Source organism: Pipistrellus kuhlii, unplaced genomic scaffold (assembly GCF_014108245.1).
Source record: "Pipistrellus kuhlii isolate mPipKuh1 unplaced genomic scaffold, mPipKuh1.p scaffold_m20_p_3, whole genome shotgun sequence".
Taxonomy (NCBI): domain Eukaryota; kingdom Metazoa; phylum Chordata; class Mammalia; order Chiroptera; family Vespertilionidae; genus Pipistrellus; species Pipistrellus kuhlii.
This window is the reverse complement of record NW_023425529.1, coordinates 114871590-114882840: the sequence shown is the minus strand read 5'-3', so window position 1 is coordinate 114882840 and position 11251 is coordinate 114871590.

Sequence of the window (11251 nt, the reverse complement as noted above, 5' to 3'; positions counted from 1 at the left end):
AAATATAATGCTAAATTGCTGACAAAGAAAAACAATTTGAAAAAAAATTAGGAGGAAGAGGAAAGAAAGGAAAATCACCATTCCTGTCAGGTTGCCTATCAAATACTATTAAAAGTTGAAATATGAAATTTTAAAAAGGTTGGCTCAATCTTATAAAAATGTTATGCCATTAGTGAAATGACATAAAAATTATTTGCTATTGTTTAAAAAACATTGCTAATTCTGTAAGTTTCACTTCAGCTTCTTTTTTTCTAAAATTTAAATAAAGTTAAATGCATTTTACATAGAAAGTGATTGCATTATTTCAAAATTATTTTTCACTTATATATTCAACCATTTGTCTACCCATGCTGTATACTTTCAGAAAAAGATGTACAGAATAATATTCATCAAATTATTTTTAGGTGGTAGAATTTAGTGTGATTCTTGCTTTCTTCTTTGTACTTAGTTGTTATTGTGTGTGTGTGTGTTTTGTTTTGTGGGTTTTTTTGTTGTAGTTGTTTTGTTTTTTGTGTGTGTGTTTTTTGGTTTTTTTGTTTGTTTGTTTGTTTTTACAAATAATGCATGGCATTCCTAGCTGCCCACCCTAATGTATTCTTATTTTTTACCTGTATCCATGACTACAGCCATGTTTTTTAACCTTTCTTAAATCTACATGTGACCTTGTGACTGAGTTTTATTCAATATAATGTGAGCAGAAATAAGGTTCAACTTCCTTTGAAATGATCTTTGATTTCTTTCTTTCTGCTTTCTGACTGGTGATCAGTGAGCTGTATGAACATGTGTGAAACAGAGCTACTGAAATACCAGAAACACCCACCTTAGCTGTGCACAGAAAGAACAAAGGTTGTATTCTTTTAGTCATGTTCTTGTGAGTCTCTTGACAGAGCATCCTATTCCTTTACTATCCTACCTAATAAAAGAGCAATATGCAAATTAACCATCACTCGGCTCCACAATCCATGCCCACCAGCCACTCCCATCAGCCAATCAGAGTGAGTATGCAAATAAACCCAACCAAGATGGTTACAGCCACAGAAAGCAGGAGGGAGGCATTTCCCCGGCAATGGAGAAAGCCAAGCTTTCCGCCTGCCCTTGCCGGCCTAAGCCTCCACTCCAGGCTACAAAGTTTCAATTACAGAAGGTAAACAAATCCAAACAGAACCGCTGCCGCCACAGGGCAAGCAGGAGGCTTGGCTCTGCTCCAGGCTACAAAGTTTAAATTGTAGAAGGTAAATATATCCCAGATACATTTAGGGCCTCCGCTTAAGACTCTGGGGGGCATGGCCAGCCTGAAAACTAACACAAGGGAACCCCCACCCTAATCCAGGACACCCTTCAGGGCAAACCAGCTGACCCCCACCTGTGCACCAGGCATCTATCCTATCTAGTAAAAGAATAATATACAGATTGACCATCACTCCAATACACAATATGGCTGCCCCTATGTGGTCAAAGATCCTGCCCCTGTGTGGACACAAGATGGCCACCACAAGATGGCCAGCAGGGGAGGGCAGTTGGGAGGCAGTTGTGGGTGATCAGGTATGTACGGGAGGGCAATTGAGAGGCACCAGGCCTGCAAGGGAGAGGCACCAGGCCTGCAAGGGAGGACAGTTGAGAGAGACCAGGCCTGCAAGAAAGAGCAGTTGAAGGCGATCAAGCCTGCAGAGGAGGGCAGTTAGGGGTGACCAGGCCGGCAGAGGAGGGAAGTTGGGGGCAAACAGGCTGGCATGGGAGCAATTAGACATCATTCAGGCTGGCATGGGAGTGGTTAGGGGGTGATCAGGCTGGCAGGCTGAAGCAGTTAGGGGCAATCAGGAAGGCAGGCAGGTGAATAGTTGGGAGCCAGCAATCCTGGATTGTGAGAGGGATGCCCAGTGGGATGTGGTCTAAACGGGCAGTTTAACATCACACCCCTCAAGGTGTCCCAGATTGGAGAGAGTGCAGGCTGGGCTGAGGGACAACCCCCTGCCCCTGTGCACAAATTTCCTGCACCAGGTCTCTAGTAATTAATAAAAGCATGCATTATTTTATTTAAAAATAAATAAGCCAATAAACTAAAAATAGAATCAAACTAGTCTAAAAAAAAATAAGCAAAACCTAGGCCCAAATCCCCAGAACATAAGTCACATATTTCAATTATTCCAGCAATAGTGTAAAAATAAATGTGCTGCCACCATCATGACAGACAACCTTTAAATATGAATTTCACCAGCTAAAAGACCTAGTGGTAATACCACTTAGTGGCCTCATTAATCTTCTGAATTGATTTAATCTTTGAGACTTATTTGTTTTTCAGAGATAGTCTGGTTTATAATGTTTTAGATTAGCCAAGAGAATGTTTTCTCTAAATTCAGAAGGATATTGGTCTCTAATATCATTATCCTTGCTACTCAACCAGATATTCCACTTTGGTTTGATCTAGATCAGTTGGATCTAGACAAACATTATATTCTCTAAGTCTAACCCTTGTTTTGTGGCATTTTAAAAATTAATTTTTACATAGAACCTTTTTACATTCATTAATTAAACTCCTGTGTCTAGGACACAATCTGGGAATCATCACCATTACACCATTCTTTGTATTTGTGACATGCAATAAGGGATTATAACTCTATATTAGTGTATTGGGCTAATGAAGGATCATTTGGATACTAATCCTTGCACTGAAATATTTATAGAAAAAAGTCATCTGAAAATTGGAAAGAGGCTCAAAAAGCTCTTCCAAATAAGGCACCAAATATTTTTCTTAAGCTTTTTAATTAAGCTGCAAGATGACAGGTTTCCAGATTTTATTTATCACCACAGAGATAAATGGTTTTCAAATAATCACTGAGGAGAGGAATGTGGGAGGTTAACATAAAAATTCTCATTTAGTTCTCTTCACACATCTGCCCCTGGAAAATCTTTTTTTACTCCATTTTTTTTTAATGAAAGGAGAAATTCAAATATTAAAAGCATGAAAATCCTAAATGTCTGGTTCATTTCCTCTCAGAAAATAAAAATCTTTCAACAATGTGTTTGTAAAGTATAAGCCAGACACAAATACTAATTTTGTAGTCCAGAGATATCCAAAATCTCTGCAAACCAGAGTGTTTTTAGAAACCATGCCAGACTCTGGCCAGGTAGCTCAGTTGGTTAGAGCATCATCTGGCTGTGCCAAGGTTGCAGGTTTGATACCAGTTAAGGCACATACAAGAAGCAACCAAGGGATATATAAATAAGCAGAAGAACAATTCTCTCTCTCTCCTCTCTCTTTCACTTGTCTAATAAATTAAAAATAAAAAAATAAAAACTCATACCAGTCAAAAATAGTTAAAACAATGCTGCCTGATTCTTTTCTGAAGTTACCTTTGTACCTATTAGCTATTATTTCTAGTGAGTACTTGGCCCCCTTAAAGATAACCATTCCATTTCTTTTATTCTTGACTATCTTATTAATTTTGACATTTTTTCCTTTTATACATTAAGGTAGCAATATCAGCACTATCAAATATATCAAATAGAGAAAGATACTTCCAACCTGAAATCTAATTAATTTTTCATGTTCATTATCTTTTAAGAGTGTCTCTTGCAAAAGGATATTATCTGCTTCTCTTTTCATGATAATTGATGCAGTTCTTCCCATGTCCTTCTATTTTTTCTAATAGGTGAGGAAAGACTTTTAATACTTATACTTACAATCTTGCCAATAACTTTTTAAAGGATAAGTATTAAACATGTCATTCAAGATGCATAATGTGTTACAAAAGTCAGATCCATTAAAATAAGGAACTCATTAAGGGGTAAGTTTAAAGAGTTTACAGAAGTACACCATTACTTTATAAAGCACTAAATTGTTAATATGAAACATGGTGATGTGAATTAACTTTATATTTTTAAGAAAACATGTAAACAAGAAAATTATTCTAGTGAAAATATAACAAACAGAATACTGAATATTGTTAAATGCTGACTCCCAATATAATAGACTAGCTTAAAGGAAAAATGAATTTTAGGAGATAAAGGTGAGAGTGTGTGTGTGTATGTGTGTATGTGTGTGTGTGTTATAGGAAAGAAAAGGGAAATACTCTGGACAGCCAAAACTGCTTCAGGTGCTAAAGCACTAGCTGTCCGTTATTAAAAAGAAATAATAAAAATTTTAGATAAAATTTTAAAATTTTTTAATGTTGGCATTGAAAAAAATAGGAGTGAAAGCTTGCCATTTTATATATATATATATATATATATATATATATATATATATATATATATATGTATATGTGTATATATATAGTTTCTTATAATGTACATACTAGTAAGTATGTCTGCTAAGGGTATGTCTGAGACTGTGAAAGGTCTCTGGCATTCATTCTAAGCTGATATACCCAGATGGGCCAGAAAGCTGTAGGTCAATAATAATGAGAGGATAGTTATACATTGTCAAGGAAAAGAAAAGAGACTTAGATCCAGAGAGAAGCCAGATAAAACGAATGGGATCCAACTACTGGAGTAGCAAATTCCTGACAGCAATGCCTGGACAAAAAGAAATCAGAGTGAGTGGCAATGGGAAAATACACACTAGAAAAGACAACTGCTTTTCAAACAGAAACTAATACATTAAAAATAAATAAAAATAAAAACCCATATCAGTCAAAAATGTCTAAAACAATGCTGCCTGAAACCTGGATAGAATTAGAGAACATCATGCTAAGTGAAATAAGCCAGTCAATGAAAGAGAAATATCACATGACCTCACTCATTTATGGATATTAAAGAACATTATAAACTGATGAACCAAAACAGATATAAAGACAGTAAAGCAACAAGCAAACTATCAAATTACAGCGGGGAGGGTAGGGAGATCTGGGGGAGATAAGAGATCAATCGAAGGACTTGTATACATGCATATAAGTATAACCAATGGACACAAAACTCTGGGGAGGGAGGGTATGTATGGAAGGGAGGGGCAATGTTAAAATATGTACCGTACACAGATAATAATTTAATTTAAAAAATAAAAAAAATAAAGTAATGCTGCCTGATTATTTCCCGATGTTAGCTTTGTACCAATTAGCTATTATTTCTAGTGAGTACTCAGCTCCCTTAAAGATAACCATTCCATTTATTTTATTCTTGACTATCTTATTAATTCCTCCTTAGGGGAATGAGTACATTGAGCACACACAAAAAAGCTATTATTAGTCCAGATCAAGCCAGGGTGCCTAGCAGATCATAAATGAAGAGAGGTCCAAATCAAAGCTTAGTAAGACTAAAGCATATACTAGAGTTTGATTAACTTTTCAATCTCCCTCTTTTTAAATCAGCTATTATTTTGTAGATGGTAATCCTTCCCTTTCTCCAGTAAAATGTATCACCTTTAGTTGTCTTCTGAGCAATGGAAGCACACTCCCTCCCACTTCGGAATCAACAGAGCACACTAACAAATTGAAACCCTAGCTTTTACCTAATGAGTGAAATTTTTCTCTGTGAAAATCTAACTAGTTCATTAACTAGGATTGAAACCATATACCCAGCTTCATTAGGCTACAAGTCTAGTGAACTGAAATATCCAGCCCCAAAATACATTGAAATGCATGTAATATGAACAGAACAATTCTGAAGAATCATATAAACATATACCATTGCTTCTCTACTCAGGTGTAGATTTTAAAATAATTAAAAAATATATTAAATGGAACAATAAAACTGTAACAGGAAGGAAAGAAAAATTGCAAAAGGAAATTAGAGAACTTGAAATTTTTGCCTGACCTAACCTAAGTCTCATCTTGAAGGGGAGCAGGAGGTTTGACAGTTATATGGCAAAATCTCTGCTGGATAGTCCTCAGGCTTTGCCTAAAAATTTACATCAAAACCAAAACAGGCTCTCAGCAGGCTGATTTTAAAGCTAATTTAGAACATAATTTTAATGCTTTCGAAAATTATGGATTTTGTATGCATTTTCTTATTTTAGCTACTTACGTCTCAATCCTTTTTCTTTATCACAGAAAGAAAAAATGTAAGCAAAGTTTGAAGAACGAGGCTAAAGGGTGAGCTGTTTTATAGAGATGAATAAGCTAACATTCCCCTGGTCGTGATTTCCTGTGCTATGTAATTTCATGAGAGAGTAAAATGAGTCTCATCTTCAACCGATGAGTCTTCAATTGCATTCTGAATAAACCCAATTATAACACCATCATCTTCTCCATTTAGTCTTCTATTAGATACTCAGAGTTTAAATGATCACCTTTTCTTAGGAAAATGCATCCTCTCTCCCTGTAAAAAATAACATTTCCTGTCTTGGTGGTACCTTCTTCAAGGGAAATCACTTCTGTGTTGTACAAAACTAGTTCTGCTTGCCTGATCATTATCATTATTAAGCATTTATAAAGCACTTTAGACTTATTTACTAGAGCACATGATATCATAAGATAGGTTAGTATAATGGTATTCTCATAAATGAGAAAATAAAGGTTAAGCAACGTAGCCAAGGTCACATAGTAATTTAGAGAAAAGACTCAAAATCCCTGACTTTCTAGTTAGTACATAAATTAAAAACTCACATATAGAATAAAAATATTTGTTTTAAAACTTTACATTTCCACTGTTACTTAACATGAGTAACAAGAGAAACTGTGTATGTGTGTGTGCATGCGTATGTGCTTGTGTGTTTGTGTGTCTTCTAGCCCTATGGTTGATGGCATTGTTTTGGTGAATACCTGACACCAGACCAGGATCTCTGTAGTTCTCTTGTTCTTTCCTTTTTGATCTCAATATTACAACAATAATACAGCTCCAGGCTAATGTTTGCATTAAAGACACCAGAAAAAGGAGAAAGTGTTTTACCAGCCTGTCTATACCCAAAAGGAAAGCAGATTTTTTTTTTCTCATAAAATTTCATTAAAATTCCTACTTATAGGCCTGCAAGGAAGTTTAATAACCTGATATTGGGAACATTTCTTTCTGTAAAGATTCAGTATGTAATATTTTTTTTTAAATAAATCTTTATTGTTCAGATTATTACAAATGTGTTCCTCTTCCCCCCTCAATTGCTCCCCTCCACCAGGTTCCCACCCCACCCTCTGTCCTTTCCCCATCCCCCATTGTCCTCATCCATAGGTGCACAGTTTTTGTTCAGTCTCTTTCCGCACCCCCACTCCCCTTTTCCCCCAGAATCGTCAGTCCACTCCCCTTCCATACCTCTGATTCTATTATATTCACCAGTTAATGTGGTTCATCAGATTTTTTAATTCCCTTGGTTTTTAGATTCACTTGTTGATAGTTACATATTTGTTGTTCATAATTTTTATCTTTATTTACTTCCTCTTCCTAAAGAACCCCCTTCAGCAATTCATATAATTCTGGTTTGGCAGTGATGAACTCTTTTAGCTTTTTTTTTTTTTATTTGTGAAGCTCTTTATCTGGCTTTTGATTCTGAGTGATAGCTTTGCTGGGTAGAGTATTTTTGGCTGTAGGTTCTTGCTATTCATCATCTTGAATATTTCTTGCCATTCCCATCTGGCCTGCATGGTTTCTGTTGAGAAATCAGCTGACAATCATATGGGTACTCCTTTATAGGTAACTACCTGCTTTGCTCTTGCTGCTTTTAATATTCTCTCTTTGTCTTTTGCTCTTGGAATTTTAATTATGATGTGTCTTGGTGTGGTCCTCCTTGGATTCCTTTTGTTTGGGGTTCTGCGGGCTTCCTGGACTTGTAAGTCTATTTCTTTCCCCAGGTGGGGGAAGTTTTCTGTCACTATTTCTTCCAGTATTCTTTCGGTATCTTGTTCTCTCTCTTTTTCTGGAATCCCCATAATTCTGATGTTGGTTTGCTTGAAATTGTCCCAAAGGTTTCTTACCCTATCTTCAACTTTCTGGATTCTCTTATCTTCTCGCTTCTGCAGAGGAGTGTCCTCTGGCTCTTTGTGTTCTAAATCTTTGTCTTGATTCCTGTGATCTTCCAGTCTGTTTTTAGGACTCTGTGTAATATTTTTTATTTCAGACAATGTTTTCTTTATTTCTAGTTAATCCCTTTTCATATCCTCATAGGACTCATTTATTTTATCGGCCTTTTTTAGGATATTGTTGAATAACCTTATAACTGTAGTTTTGAACTCAATGTCCAATCTTTTCTTTTCCTCCATCTCCTTCCTTTGTGTCCTTCCTCTTGTCTGCATTTTAGTTGTTTTTCCCTGATTTGATGGAATAGCTTTGTGTGCTAGGTGTTCTGGTAGAGCCCAGTAGCACGGCCTTCCCAGTTACCTGCTTTGGACAGACTTGGTGTAGCCCTTGTTGTTAAGCCTTGCTTATTGTTGGTATCACTGGGAATTGTTGATCTCCAAGCCAATTGGCTGTGAGGATCAGCAGTGTCTGAGCTAGGAGGGCTTCTGTACACCGCTTGGATAGGGCGGGGTCTTGGGTGGCACAGACAATTTTTGGTTCCCTGTCAGTCTCGCTTTAGAAAAGTCCTGTTCGTGGAGAGTTTCTTAAGATTGGTTGCAGGCGCACACACCTCTTTGGTAAAGGTGCAGACAAGCTTTGGCTTCTGGCCAGACCCTCCTTAGAGAAAGCCAGCCACTGGGAGAGCTTCTGTGTTCAGCTACAGATGAGGCAGAGTCTCAGGTTGATGCAGACAAACTTTGTTTTCCCTTAGGCTCCTCCCCAAGTCCCGCAGTAATGGCCTCTGGCTTCACATACCTCTGAGAGATCTCTGCCCACTGCCTGACAGTCTGACCTCTCCCTGTCTGGGGCCATCTATCAGAGCAATAGGCTGATTCTGTTTTCTTCTCAAATAAGAAAGCCAGCCGCACATTAGCTGTCCGCCCTCTCCGCGCGCCAGGAGTAAGCCAGTTGCAAACTCAGCCCGGCCCGCCCTCTCCGAGCCAGGAGTAAGCTAGCAGCAATCTCCGTCTGGCCTAGGGGTGTCAAACTCAATCAGAGAAGGGGCCAAAATCTAAAATCCAGCCTAAATCGTGGGCTGAATGGTTTACTGAACAGTCATAAACTGTCATTGTGATGGAAACGCACCGGAGTGCAGTGATGACAGCAGGGTGCGGGCCACATTGCAAGGCCTGGCGGGATGGATTTGGCCCGCAGGCCTTGTGTTTGACACATGTGGTCTGGCCCTTCCTCTCCCCACGCCAGGAGTAAGCCAGCGCTTTTTTGCGCACACAGTTCTCTGTACCTTCACAGTTCCTGAGGTTCAGCATGCCTTCTCTCTCCTTCCCAGATGGCAGAGCCTCCTCTTAGCTAGCCATCCAGCGCTTCAGGGCAATGCCTCCCCTGTTTTCCAGTTCTAAATTCAAATTTGTTGTGGTAGGCTGCATTCGGGTATCTACCCTATGCCACCATCTTGGTTTTCCAGTATGTAATATTTCAATTATGTTTATTTCACATCCTCAAAGAAGTGACCACTTTTCTGTTTTGTTCTTGCTGGTAGTATATGGAACAAAAGTTAACATTTATTGAGCACTCAGTATGTGTCAAATACTTAATACATAGCTCATTTAATTCTTACAACAACCTTATGAGACCAATATTAGTATTGTCCCCATTTAATAATGAGATAACTATGTTCAGAGAGGTTAGGCAACTCACTCAAAAATACACAGGTAGCAAATAATGCACCCGTGATGCAAATCCAGACACTCACTTTTAATCATTCTGGGGGTTTTCCCCAGCTTATTGAGATATTATTGACATATAATATGTCATTTTAAGATATAAAATGTGATATGATACACATACATATTGAAAAATAATTAACACAATAAGGTGTTAACACCTCCATTCCCTCATATAATTACCATTTTTGTATGTGTGATGATAACTTTTAAAATCTACTCTCTTAATAACTTTTAAATATGCAATATAGTATTGTTAATTGTAGTCACCATGCTCAACATTAGATCCTCAAAATTTATTCATTTTATAATTGGGAATTTGTACACTTTGACCAACATCTCCTCTTTCCTCTGCCTGTCAATCATTTTGAGATAAAGGAAGGAAGGAAGGAAGGAAGGAAGAAAGGAAGGAAGGAAGGAAGGAAGGAAGGAAGGAAGGAAGGAAGGAAGGAAGAAGAAGGAAGAAGGAAAGGAGGGGGGGGAGAGAGGGAGGGAGAGAGAAAGGAAAGGAGGGAGGGAGGGAGGAGTTGTGTGGACAGTAGTAAGAAGGATAAAGGTAAGCAAGTAGGTAGCAGATAGAGGTGGATTTACTATGAAGCTAAAGAAATTTAACCTTTGGGGCCCCTCATTTGCACAGGCTTTACCAACACCTTGAATGAGGCCCTAGAAATATATTTATTTTTTTAAAAAAATTTGTGACATTTTCAAAAGTTTAGCTACAATTAGTTAAGATATCTGTCTCTTCACTCTAACTCACCCTCAGTTATTCTTGTCCTCTTGATAGGGACATTGAATGGTCATGGGTGATTTTAGATCCAGCTAAAGGTAAATTGAGTTTAGGGTGTGTTTAGTTTGGATTTAACAGAATATACTTATGTCCTGCTCATTGAGGTGTATGAATAACTTTTATTTTTAGTTGTTATAAATTGAATGTTTGTGTCCCCCTAAAATTCATATGTTGAAATCCAAATGCCCAATATGATGGTATTAGGTGGTGGAGATCTTTGGGAGATAATTAGATCATGATGTGAAACCCTCATGAGTGAGATTAATGCCCTTATAACAAGAGATATGACAGAAATGATCTCTCTGTTATATGGAGGCACAACAAAAAGATGCTTATCTATAAAATAGGAAGAGGGTTCTCCCCAAAACCCTACCATTCTAGAATTCTGATTGTCATACTTCTCAGCATCCAGAACTGTGAGAAATAAATTTCTGTTGGCTAAGCCACACAGTTTATGATATTTTGTTGCTGTTTTTTTTTAAAGCCTGAAATAATTAAGGTATTATTCATCCTGATATAAGCATGGCTTCTAGGGAAATTCCTACTCCCTATTATGTCAAGTAACCAGCTTCATTATATGAAGATACCATATATGCTTTCACCAGAGATAGTGTCATCATATGAATGTGGTCTATGGTGCCTGTTCTGAAAAAACGTATTGGCATTAAAAAAGAACAAGGTTTGAAATGCATGGGGTCAGAGCTGCTCTACAGAAAATTCTGAGTATCAGATATTTAAAATTGTAAGCAAGGAATTTGTTCAGTGAATAGTCAAATGAAATGTTTTCCTTCTTATGAATATTCTAGCTAATACAGAATATGACTTTATAATACACCTTATGTTTATTTCCTTTTGGAAGGGA